This window comes from Meriones unguiculatus, chromosome 1, assembly GCF_030254825.1.
Source record: "Meriones unguiculatus strain TT.TT164.6M chromosome 1, Bangor_MerUng_6.1, whole genome shotgun sequence".
Classification (NCBI taxonomy): domain Eukaryota; kingdom Metazoa; phylum Chordata; class Mammalia; order Rodentia; family Muridae; genus Meriones; species Meriones unguiculatus.
The window spans coordinates 46,013,156-46,024,750 of NC_083349.1; the positions used below are offsets into that span (position 1 = coordinate 46,013,156).

The 11,595-nt window shown below is 46.1% G+C and overlaps 1 pseudogene; it reads right to left on the reverse strand.

Annotated features, from left to right (window-relative positions):
• Positions 1-3,752: 3,752 nt before the first annotated feature.
• LOC110547012 (ATP synthase subunit f, mitochondrial-like) lies at positions 3,753-4,022 on the reverse strand (annotated as a pseudogene).
• Positions 4,023-11,595: the final 7,573 nt, after the last annotated feature.

The following is an 11,595-nucleotide window of genomic DNA, read 5'->3' on the forward strand; positions in this document are numbered from 1 at the left end:
TAATTGCCTCTGGAATTCAAGGTTTTCTCTTCCATTCTTTGTAGTCTATTAAATAAAAGGACCCAGTAAAATGAACGTCTCTGGGCACTTATTTGAGGGTCACACATCCAGCACTCATTTGTATCTTTCCATGGGTTTAGGCGAAGCCCAATGGTGCCTTGGTACCAAGAATGCGTGACTCAGCAGTGTGGAGGCTGCTGGACAGTGACTTAACTGAATTTGCCCCATGTTGAAAATGGGCTGTTGGAGTCTACTTAAATATTCATGAGGCCTGCGCTTGCCAGAGCTCAGCACATCTACCGGCGCCTGCCCAAAATACCAGCCTCCTCTTAATCTCACAGAATCTGTCCTGGCCTGCGAGTGACAACCTTCTTTAGGTCCTTGCTAGACCTAAAATAGCCTCTGCAGCTGCTGCATTTCCAAGATGCTCCCAAGAGGAAGGAGGCAACTGCAGACCTTACAGGAAGTATGGCCAATCTCTCTCAGAGTGGGATGCCAGAGCGGTAATGGGGCATCCACCTGGTGGCTTCCTGTCTTACACCAAGAGGGGTGCGCTGCAGGCTATGCCACCACTTAAACTAAAATTTGTCCTCAAGGGCCTTCCAGGACTGGGCCACAAGTCCAAGAGTATGTGGAGGCCAACTGTGCTGGAACCCAGGCCAGATGGTCTTCCCTGAGCTTTATGAACCTCAGGCCTACCATTCTGACTTCTTCCTTTCCTGTCCATCCTCCAAGCCCAGAGAACTTGGAGCACTTTGCCACACACGTGCAAAACAGAGTCACTTAAACTGTGTTCAGTTGTTTCTATCCCACTAAGCTGTAGAACTTCTGAGAATTAATTACCTCCCCAAACTGTGCTGCCATTTTTCCCCACCTGAGATTTGAGGCTAATAGGTTTTTTCCCTAAAACCCTTGACCACATTCATGGTGAGAGTTCATTATGTCTATTGCTAGTCTTCTGGGGGGAGGTGTTAATTCCAAGATTTGAGGAGAAAAACCAGTCCCACCATTTGAGCCAATTTTGAAGCAAGCATTTAATTAAATACTGACCAGGATGGGCTTTGGTCAGGACCATTCCCCTGTAACTCCCAGCTCAGTGACCTCCAGACCTGTTCTGCAGGGGCTTAGGCAACCTATTTTCCCAGAAGGCTTTGTTATTTTAAAAAAAAAAACTACAAATCCCAGCATCCCAGGAAGCTAACTGGTCCTTGGGTTTACAGATTAACTTCAGATTTTACAGAGGGAGGGGGGAGGGTTTAGACCAGCTGGAGAGATGGCTCAGAGGTTGAGAGCACTGGCTGTTCCTCCAAAGGTCCTGAGTTCAGTTCAGCAACCACATGGTGGCTCACAGAGGAGTTAAACCTTCCTCTGCACAGCATTATGGAAATGGGAAAGGTGGAGGAAAGGCTAGGAGTCTGAAAAGGGAGCCCAGGGGTTAAGAGCACTGCTGCTCCTCCAGAGGATCCAAGCGGTGGTGCTCACCTTTAATCCCAGCACACAGAAGGCAGAGCAGGTGGATCTCTTAGTTCAAGGCCAGCCTGGTCTATAGAGTGTGTTCCAGGACAACCAGAGCTACACAGTGTTGGTACCTGCGATTGTGGTGACAAGCCTTGAAAACATGATGCTAGTAAAAGCAGCCAAAAAAAAAAAAAAGCCCCGTTGTCTTCGTTCATATGATATCCACTGTGAGGAAACTCCTAAAGGCAGAACACAGTTGGGTACAGGCAGGTGGAGAATTGACTGTTTAACATTTATGAGGGATTATTTAGATGACAAAATGTTTTGGAAGCAGATTTATGTGCCAGGCTTGAAGAATATGGAAGTGTTCTAACTGGGTCACTTAATATGGTTAAGTGATATTGTATGTGATGTAGATTTCACCTTAAAAAAAAAAATGGACTTCTAGGTGAAGTGGAAATCAATGGTTTCTTTGGAAAGTCAGTTGTGTCACACGAATATGTTTTTTGTTTTGGTCCCAAGTGTGGGATGTGGGAATGTTTTTCCCCCATGGAAAACAGCCCTTATGAAAAGGCTCGTGATGTTTGTCAGCTGGAAACTACCTCCTGCGAGGGCACTGGTTTTTTTTTCCGAGGTGGAAAACATCCATTTGTGGACTCGGATAAATAGAAGCCCACAGACAGTGCGACAACGCTTTTTGCATTGCTATGCTTTGCCACGGTTTGCATCGATTTGCTGCTTTCTGCAGAGAGGAATGCTCCAGAGAATTCCTCGGGCTGTTTTGGTGAGGTTTTGCCTCTTTGGCAGACTCACGCCATTTGGGTGGAGTCTTGCCACTTCTGTTGAGTGGTGCCACTGCTACTGCTGTCTGCTGCTGCTGCTGTGTTTTGCTGCTTTATTGTTTGACTGGACTGCTGGTCTTCTGACTGGGACCAGAGGTATCCCTAAAGAACCCAACGACCCTAATCAGCAAGAAGTAGATAAAGGAGGTCTACAGCCTCTTTCCCTACTAATCTACCTAAGGTCAAAGGGTTTGAAGGGGGTAGAAGTATTTAAGAACGTTGAATCAAGTAGGTGCTTGGAAAATCTAAGCCTACAGGTGGTGCTCAAAAAGAGGAACCAAAATGTTAAAGTTATTTTTACAAAACTGTGTTCGTTTCTCAGTTTCTCTTAACCTGGCTATCACACAAATATAAAAGAGACTCTTTTATATTTAGTAATAAGCTTCACAACACAATAACTGAGCAGGTATTACTCCATTCTTAACACTCTAAGCTAACCTGGTTTCTTCCAAGCGTACATCCCAGAGATACTTGCACTTTGTACCTACTTGCTTTAGCTCTTCTCTGCCGGCGTCTTCCAGACCTCTGCCGATGGCTGAATCCCCACTACTTACTCTTTGAACACCGCCTCCCTTGGCTGGCAGGAAGTTCAGCCCTATTTACTTTTCTGCTCGTCGATTGGCTAGAACCTGCTTTATTGACATACCAGGGGGACAATTGGGGAGAGTGTTGACACAACGTTGAGACAAGAGATTTTTCTCAGAACGAGGACCACAACCAGATATGGGGGGGGGGGTGTACAATAGTCAGCATCTGAATGACACAATAACCGTATGCCTACATCTGGGTCTCGATGTGATGTTTCAGGGAGTAAAGACACCTGCCACCAAACATGATGACCTGACTTCAATCCTCGGCATCCACATGGCAGGAGAGAACCAACTCCCTCCAGATATCCTCGTCACTAAAATTTAAAAAAAAAAAAAAAAAAAAAAAGCATAACCAATTGTTACACTTTAGAATGCTTCCTGGAGCTAGTGAGGTAGTAGGCTTTGGCCTGTCAGGAAGAATCCTTTGCTGACAGAATCCTTTACTCTTAACCACAGTCCAGAGCTAAAGACAGTGACGTGGAGGAAGCACACAGTCCGGCAAGGTCCTGTTTGGGAAACTTAATGAACAGCACTGGTCTGTGTGTCAGGTCCCAGGCCAAGTGTGAGTGCTCAGCAATATGTCAGCTACAGCCTAGATGAAAGCCGGAGTCCTCCTCTGCGCTGTCAGGGGCCTGCACCTCCCCTGAGGGGGGGGGAGGGGAAAGGAGGGGGAGGGAAGGAGAGACTGAGACTTAGTTGTATCCAGTTTCCAAAAGGATCCACGAATCACATATGACTAAGGTCTGTTTGGTTTGGTTTTGTTTTGGACCAGTCAACTTCTATTGGGCGCTGACCTCAGCCACAGCCGAGCTCTTGGGTGGGGCGGGCGGCTATGCTCTGGTGCCCTCCAAGGCGACCCTCCTCAGTGGTACTGCCGGCGGCGCTCGTCCTTGAGCGCCTTGTAGGACAGGCAGTAGCTGAAGACTACGTAGGCGGCCAGTACCACGGTGGTCCCCGAGGTGGTCTGCCTTTGCGGACGCTGATGTACTTGTTGTAATACCGGTCATAACCTCTCCGACAGGTGCCTGCGATGCCGCTGGGGCTGAAGTCCTGCATCAGGAGCCAGCGTGGCAGCTCGCCAGAGTGTCATCTCCCTGAGCCTCTTCTCCCTCAGGGGCGCAAGTGACGCCATCTTGCAGCCCCCCATGTCCCTCATCCAAACTTTCTAAGTGGGTAAAATGAGTTGGGAATCAAGAAGACAAAAAACACACGAAGGGAAGAGAGTAGAATCTCTCACATGCTGGTTGTGTGCCAGAGACTCCTGGAGATGTCTCCTTGAATCCTCAGGAGAACCCCGTAAGTACGAGGAGGAAGGATGCAGATCAAGTCTAACTGTAAAACCCATGTGCCTTGTGCACCACACTTCTTTGAGAATAAAAATGAAGACTACCAAAAACTAACGAAGACCAGCCATCAAAACCAACGGGGACATAATTTCATGGTTAAAAAATTCCCAACAATCTAGATACGGAAACATAACTCAGTGGTAGTATACTTGCCTAGAAGGAACAAAGCCCTGGACTTGATCCCCAGAACTATATAAACCTGGCACGGTGCACACCTATAAACCTAGCATTTAAGAGGAAGAAACTTAAAGATGCCATGGTGGTACACGCCTGTAATTCCAGCACTCGGAGAGCAAGGCGGGTCTTTGTGGGTTCAAGAAAAATTCAATGTCGCCCTCAGCTAGTGAATTCAGGCTGAGTGAAGGCCAGGCTGCACTATAGAAGGCCCTCCTCCAAGAAAAAAAACAAAATGCATTTGCTACATATGATTCATAAATTATTGTGGTAAATAGAGTTTTAAGATTTCTTAGCTTCAGAGACAGATGCCTGCCCAAGTTCAGTCTCAGGAAAGCTGAAAGGCTTCTCTGCCGACATAATAAATCAAATGGAGCTGAATTGATAATAAAAAGGCAGGTTTATTGGGACAGCTCTCAGGTGGGTCAGTGAAATCGCAAGACTGGGCTGGGAGAGGGGCTTCTTAAAAGGGAGTGGGAGTAGTTGTGATGTGGTGGTAAGGTACCGGGATTACAGCCTTATTTGGTGGATGTGTTCCTGCAGGAAATGGAGGAGGCGCGGTGCTAGGAGAAAAAAGACGAATTGTTGCCACCAGCCCTATGAACTAGGTTAGGGAAGTGAAGAGCAAAGACTGTCAGAAAGAATGGAGTGGAGACCTGCCTTGTGTTGGTGGAATTCTTCAGACAGTTTGTGGAGTGATATTAGTTGTGGTATTAATTCCTATCAGGCCAGATTCGATGATACGGTAACAGCACTCTTTCTCCAAGAACATCCAGGTGCCTCCCTTGTCTGCTTTGAGGAGGTCCAGCGTTCTCTGGGACCTGGGGTCTAGCTCTGTAGTCCATTGGGCCTATTCAAGGTGTGTTCACATACTGAAACACACACAGTAGAGAAGGCAATAGGCTCTCACCTTTGTGTCACGGCAGAGGCTTGGGAAACAGTTCTGGGTTAAAAGCAGGAACACTCTTTAGTATGACTACAGACGGTGAAAGAGGGGCTTCTCTTTTCTATTCAGAAGACCGTGTGTATATACATTTAGCACAATGAGAAGCGCTTTCAAGCCTAAACTCTGAAGTCTCACCACAACAGTAGCATAGTGAGGGAAGAAATCCAAAGTATTTTTTTTATTCCACTTATATGCCTTAAATCACTTTCTTATCACCATTTAAGTTTTCACACCCTCCAACCTTCATAACTTGCATTTATCAACCTAAAACACCCTCTTAGGCCCTCATAACTTGCAGAGACCTTAAGCCTTTTTCTTTTCGTGCAATCATTTATCAGAGGCACAGCTAGCTATCAGTGAGCACAGTAGTAACTACTGAGAACAGAACTTGCAGAGCAAGTTCTTTTAAATAAAGGAATAATAAATAGTTATACCGGAAACCTGCTTATATTTTAATAGGAACTCTGTCAGCAAGGAAAACCTGTCTGCCTTTTCTTAACAAGAGACCTAGTAGATCTATAAAAATCAAGACGTACTGTTTTAAATATGAAATGGACTAATGAGGTGGCTGTAGCCTTGGGGTAAGGAGGCGGTTGTCTGCTGCTGCCAAGCGGACACACCTGCAGTTAGCCTAGCTGTCAGTGCCAGCAGAGCGCCGAGAAGGATAATTCATAGCAGGAAGTCTAGTCCGAATGGCATATGTATCAGTTAAGATGATGATGGAGACTTACCCATTACCTAGACAGCCACCCCACTAGGCTCCTGTGGTGTCAATGGCTTCACTGGTGGCATAGCAGGCCTGGCAAATCTGAGAGGCCTTCCTGTGGAGGAGGAACTTGGGAGACTGACCTTACTTTTCTTAAGCAATGTGAAGCATCTCTTGTGTCCTGTTTGTCCACAGTTCAGGCTGGGCCCTAGCAGCAGGCACGGCATTGGGGCAGTCTAGCTAAATGGTTAGCATTACTGCAATACCTGTGGGGTCATCGGTACCCCACCTCTTTGGAACAATTGGGGTCACCACTAGAAGCCAAGGTCTCTGTATTAGTAAGGTTTTTTTTTTTAATTAAACATTTAAATGCCACATTCAGCAGATATCTGAAGTGCCTGAAGACCATCTCTCTATCTAAAGTATATTTGAATAGACAAGTTTTGCTTGTTTCTAGTTACCCGTCATAGACTTAATCTTGAAAACATATACGGGAGGTTAAATGAGACTTGTTCCTGTTAGGTTTGAACCTTAAAATATAAACCTTTTAACCATAGATACAGTCTATGTACTAAGTACTAAGCGAGCATGTCTGACCTCCGCTTTTTAAGGAACACAGACAGATCTGCAGCAGAGATGTTGATTCTCTTGACATCATTTCACTTTATGTGTGTGGTGTTCTGACTGCATGTATGTCTTTGCTGTGTGTACGTTAAGTCTGAAATCACCACTCGGAGACCACCACTCACATATGCAATTGGCAAGAGTGTTTCATTTCAAGAAAACCTGTATGCAGGGGTCAAACCATTTTACAAAATGGCGACCCTACACAAAGGTGTACAGGCCTTTTTATAGGAAACTAGGGGGATTCTAGCAAGGGCTAGGTAATCTAAAACTTCGTTGGTGGGTGCTGGAGAAATTACAAGGGTCGATTCCTAATTGGCTTGCATCCAGGTGGTTGGTGGGCTGCATTCCTGTGCCATGAACGTTTGACTACAGGATGAGGTGAGGCTGCCCAGCACAGATAAGATATTTTTCCATTCTTGTGGTTATCTCCAGGCTGTTCCTTGGGTAGGGATTTTATGGTCTTGTCCCTGGAATTAGTGACCTATGGCCTAGTTCCTGGGACTGATGACTTTTCTTCTAACGACAGGCCTGGTCCTAAAATGGAGACAAATTATGTCATCCTCTCAGTCAATCCTGTCAGCCAAGAAACTGTGGTTTATTTAGAAAGCAGAACAAAACATCGCCAGGCCCAAAGGGTACCCCATTTCCACCAAAAGGATAGATCTACTGACTAGATCCAAACTTGAGTCTAGACCCAGCTTAAGCTGGACTATGGAAGGATTTATGGTGGTTAGAGAAAAGCCAGCATTCCTCAGGGACTTGTGGCAGCAGGGACAGCTATCTCTCCGTTGGTATATACCCTTGGCATCTATCAAAGCCTATGCTAGCCTCCAGGCTTCTTCAGCCCCAATTAACCATCTTTGTTATACATCTGAAAGCCATGATAGCCTTCTGGTCCTTCTCATATCCTTCTCTACCTTAAACTCCCAGGATGCTCCAGTCATGGGCTTCCCTCTCACAGATACTCATAACCTGCATGATTCTTCCATGCCCCAACTTCCTTGGCCCTCCTGGCCATGTCCAGTCTACTTTGTCTGTCTGCTCTGCACTCTTCCAGATGTCTTGGGATGGTCTTCCCCCAGCCTCTCTCTTACAATACCCCCCCCATTATGGAGTGCTCATTTTGGAGTGTGTGTGTGTGTGTGTGTGTGTGTGTGTGTGTTAACAGTACAAACCATTTGCTGATATGGGTCTTTTAGGTAGGGTAACTAAACAAGGCAGCTTCAATTTGCCGGATAGGAGTGGGGTTGGGGCCTGTGGGGACAAGGACTGGGGTAAATTGCAACTGCGAGACCCACCTAAATCAGCAGTTCTGTCCCTTTGGAATGTGGGCTTATAGGAGCTGAACCTTCTGCTTTCCCAATAGATGGCTGCACTTGAGATGTGTATGTAAATCTTTTGCTCTGTTGGTGTTGGCTGCTCTCTTAAAAAGGAGATCACTGTGAGCGCCAAACACAACAGGCTTACAAATGTGATCCTGCTCCCTGGCTGTCCGTTTATAACCCCGGCGTTCTTGCCTTTAAGCCCTGAAGGATGTACTCGATAAAGATAAAAGATTGCGCTGTATGAGAATCAGGTTCCAAACAGGATTCTTATCTTTAGATTTGGGGAGAAGAGAACAGTTCTAGAACTGATCAGATAGCCATTCTCCCTCACCTTCCTGTGCAGGTGCAGATGTGACCTTGTCACAACAGCCTCCCCCTTTTGTCTCTAGGCCTACTCTGTGTGTTGCACATTGAGAGTGAGTGAGGGGGATGAGTCCGGCATTTCTGTCAGTTTGGTGGTTGGCTTCTAAGAGAAACAAATGCTATGAAATTATTTCTTTCCACACCCCTCTGGTTACACACACAGGGGACATGCTGGGGTACTTTGTAAGTCATAGCTCTTACACACACTCACACCCCTAGACTTTAGGCCTGGGATAAGTAGCTGTATTTATTCTTCTCCTGTGCCTCTAGGGAGGAAAGGAAGGAAGAGAGTAAAGTACAAAGTGGGTATAAGTGAGGGGACAGTAAAGAAACCACCGAGATGGCTGTTCCATGGTTAGGGCCAAGATTTTCATTTTGGATGAGAAAGAAAGCATTGAGAGTCATCTGGAAGAGTCCAGAGCTGAGAGAAAAAGAAGCAGAATGGACGCGGCCAGGACTATCCTTTGGGAGCAGAGAGAATCAGGAGGACAGCAAAAAGAATAAGAAAAGGAAGAAGTAACAGTAGAGAGTGTCAGGAGAGACACTAGTGGGAGGCAGGGGGAAACCTTGCTGTTATAAAGGGGAAGCAGGGGTCTGGAACAACCTGGGGGCTAGCATAGTGGAAGAGGAGTGCAGGAAGTGAAAAGGGCCAGGATGCTAGAGTGAGGGGCTTTGAAATACATTACAGCCTGGCGGTGCTGGCATTATCTATCTTTCTCTCTCTCACACAGAAACATGAAACACACACACATGAAACACACACACATACAGACACACACACACACACACACAGAGAGACACACACACACAGACAAAACTAACCCTTGATGGATCAGTTCGTTTACTGATCTCTTCAGGACTCGGGCTTCTCAGTTTGCCTCAGCTCTCTTCTCTCTTGGCTGACAGTGTCTTTTTTGTTTCTGCCACAGATCCTCTTCACAGAGGGAGGGAAAAACTCAGCCTGACTTTCTCTGATTTCCCCTTAGAGTAAGCAATGGGGTCTGTTCTGGCCTTTTTAAAGAAGAAATTGGCTTTTAAAGATTTAATCCCAGCACCCAGGAGGCAGAGGCAGGTGGATCCAGGACAGCCAAGGTTACACAGGGAAACTCTGTCTTGAAAAACAAAAACAAAGCAAAACAAAACAAGAAAAGAGATATGTAACAGGTACATGTGAATAGTATTTGGGGGAACATGGGGGCCAGCATGGGCTTTGATGAGTGACCACAGGTGGATGTCAGTGGAGAACTGTTCGTCCCTTCTGTCAGAGACAAGGGAAATGACTCCTTTCGGCAGATGAGGACCCATCTCCCAAGTTCCTGAGGAATGCCGGGCCAGAAATCTTTCTGTAGTCTGGTTTGAGGTAGTGCAAGACGATCATTTCTGGACATAGGCACTGTCTGATATCTGACAGTGGCAGCTATGGAAGCAGACATTTTTCTCCACTAGAGCCTAATCCTGCCACCAGCCGCTTAATCTGACGGGTAAACTGTAAACTGTCACCAAGAGGTGAACTACAAGCAAAGCTGCAGACCCACTCCTGAGTTAAGGAAAATCACTACAAAGTCAGATACCCCATCTAGAGAGAGAACACTGATAGGTTAAGTCCTGAAGCTGCCTCCTATTGTCTTCAGCTTAGATTTAGATTCGAGTGGGCAAGAAGGTCGGGCTTCCTAGCATGGGAGACCATATTCACTCTTTCTGAGAAATCTGCTCTGTCCACCTAGAAACTTGTTGAGAAGTCTTGGGATCAGCCTGGAGGGACGCCCCTGGAAGAGGCTTGGACATAACAACCTGCAGCCCTTTCCCTCCTTTTGTTCATTTACAGGTGGATTTTTTTTCAACTTTATCTGCCTTTCAGGAAGCCATAATGTATACATAAATATCTTTCAAGTGTCAACACAGGTCTTCCAGAAATACCATCTGCTACAGAGATAACCATCCATAATACCACATTCTTCCTGGTGGCATACCATAAATTAGGGCTTGTTTGGGCAAGCCTTCTGGTTTTCTCCTGAGCCCAGGAAGTGTCCTGACCCTGCTGGTAGCCTTAGATGACTCCTGCCAACAGGGACAAGGGATGCCACTCCCTATCCTTGTCCCTCCCTTGGCTCAGTGCAAGGTCTTTGACACTTAGACTTGACCTATAACCTGTACCTAGGCATTTCTGTTCTCATCAAGCAATTTTCAGGGTTCTTTAGTGTTTTTGCAATCTTAAAAATATCTCTCAAAATCATTGTTTGTTTCTATAGTTTTCGTGTCCCCGACCTATAACTAACCCTGAGAGAACTCAGCCATTATCTGTGCTCTTCAAAAAGAAATTTTCTTTTTTAAGCCTGTGGGGTAAGGAGCAAGAAAATGAGAGAATAACTTATTTCAGCCATTTTTGTCTTCTCTCTCTCTCTCTCTCTCAACACACACACAAACAACAACAAAAAACAAACAAACAAAAACTAACCCTTGATCGATTGATCTCTTCAGGACTGTGGCCTCATCAGCTTCCCTTAGAGTAAGAAATGGGGTCTGTTCTGGCCTCTTTTGAAAAGAAACTTATTTTTAAAGATTTACTTATTTACTATGGGCACACGCTATGTGTAGTTTGTATGTGGGCCACAACAAAGGTGTGCGGTCAGCAAAGGTGAGGCGGTCAGGGTACCAGCCTGTGGGTCCTGGGAATCAAACTCAGATTGTCAGGCCTGGCAGCCTTTACCCACCAAACCATCTCATCAAGTGGGGCCTGAGGAGTTCGACTGAAGCCGTTAGACCCTGATACATAGCAGAAGTTCCAGAAGGAAGGAGGGAATGGGTAGAATTCTGGTGCTCAGCCCCTCACAGCATCTGTGTAGGAAAAGCAGAAGGAGCCATGATGTACTATGAAGCTGGCCTGAACAGGCAAATGTACCCAAAAGCCATGCCTTTTGGTCCTGATGTACACAGAACTCCTGTGAGGCTGAAGGTGTGTAAGAAGTTGCAGAAAGATACCCTTTTTAAAGATGTAACCTCATGGCATAGCCTGAGATATGTTCCATGTATGTGCTCCATATATGTTCCAGATATGAGACATAGTTCTAGGTTAGCTTGGAATTCACAAAGTAGCCCAGTCTGGCCTCAGCCTCTCAGTCCTGCTGCTTTTGCCTCTCTGGGGACATTTATACTTCTGCTTTGCCACACTTGCAAGGTAGCAGAGTGGGACAGTTGAAAGGTGGGGGAGACAAGGGCTC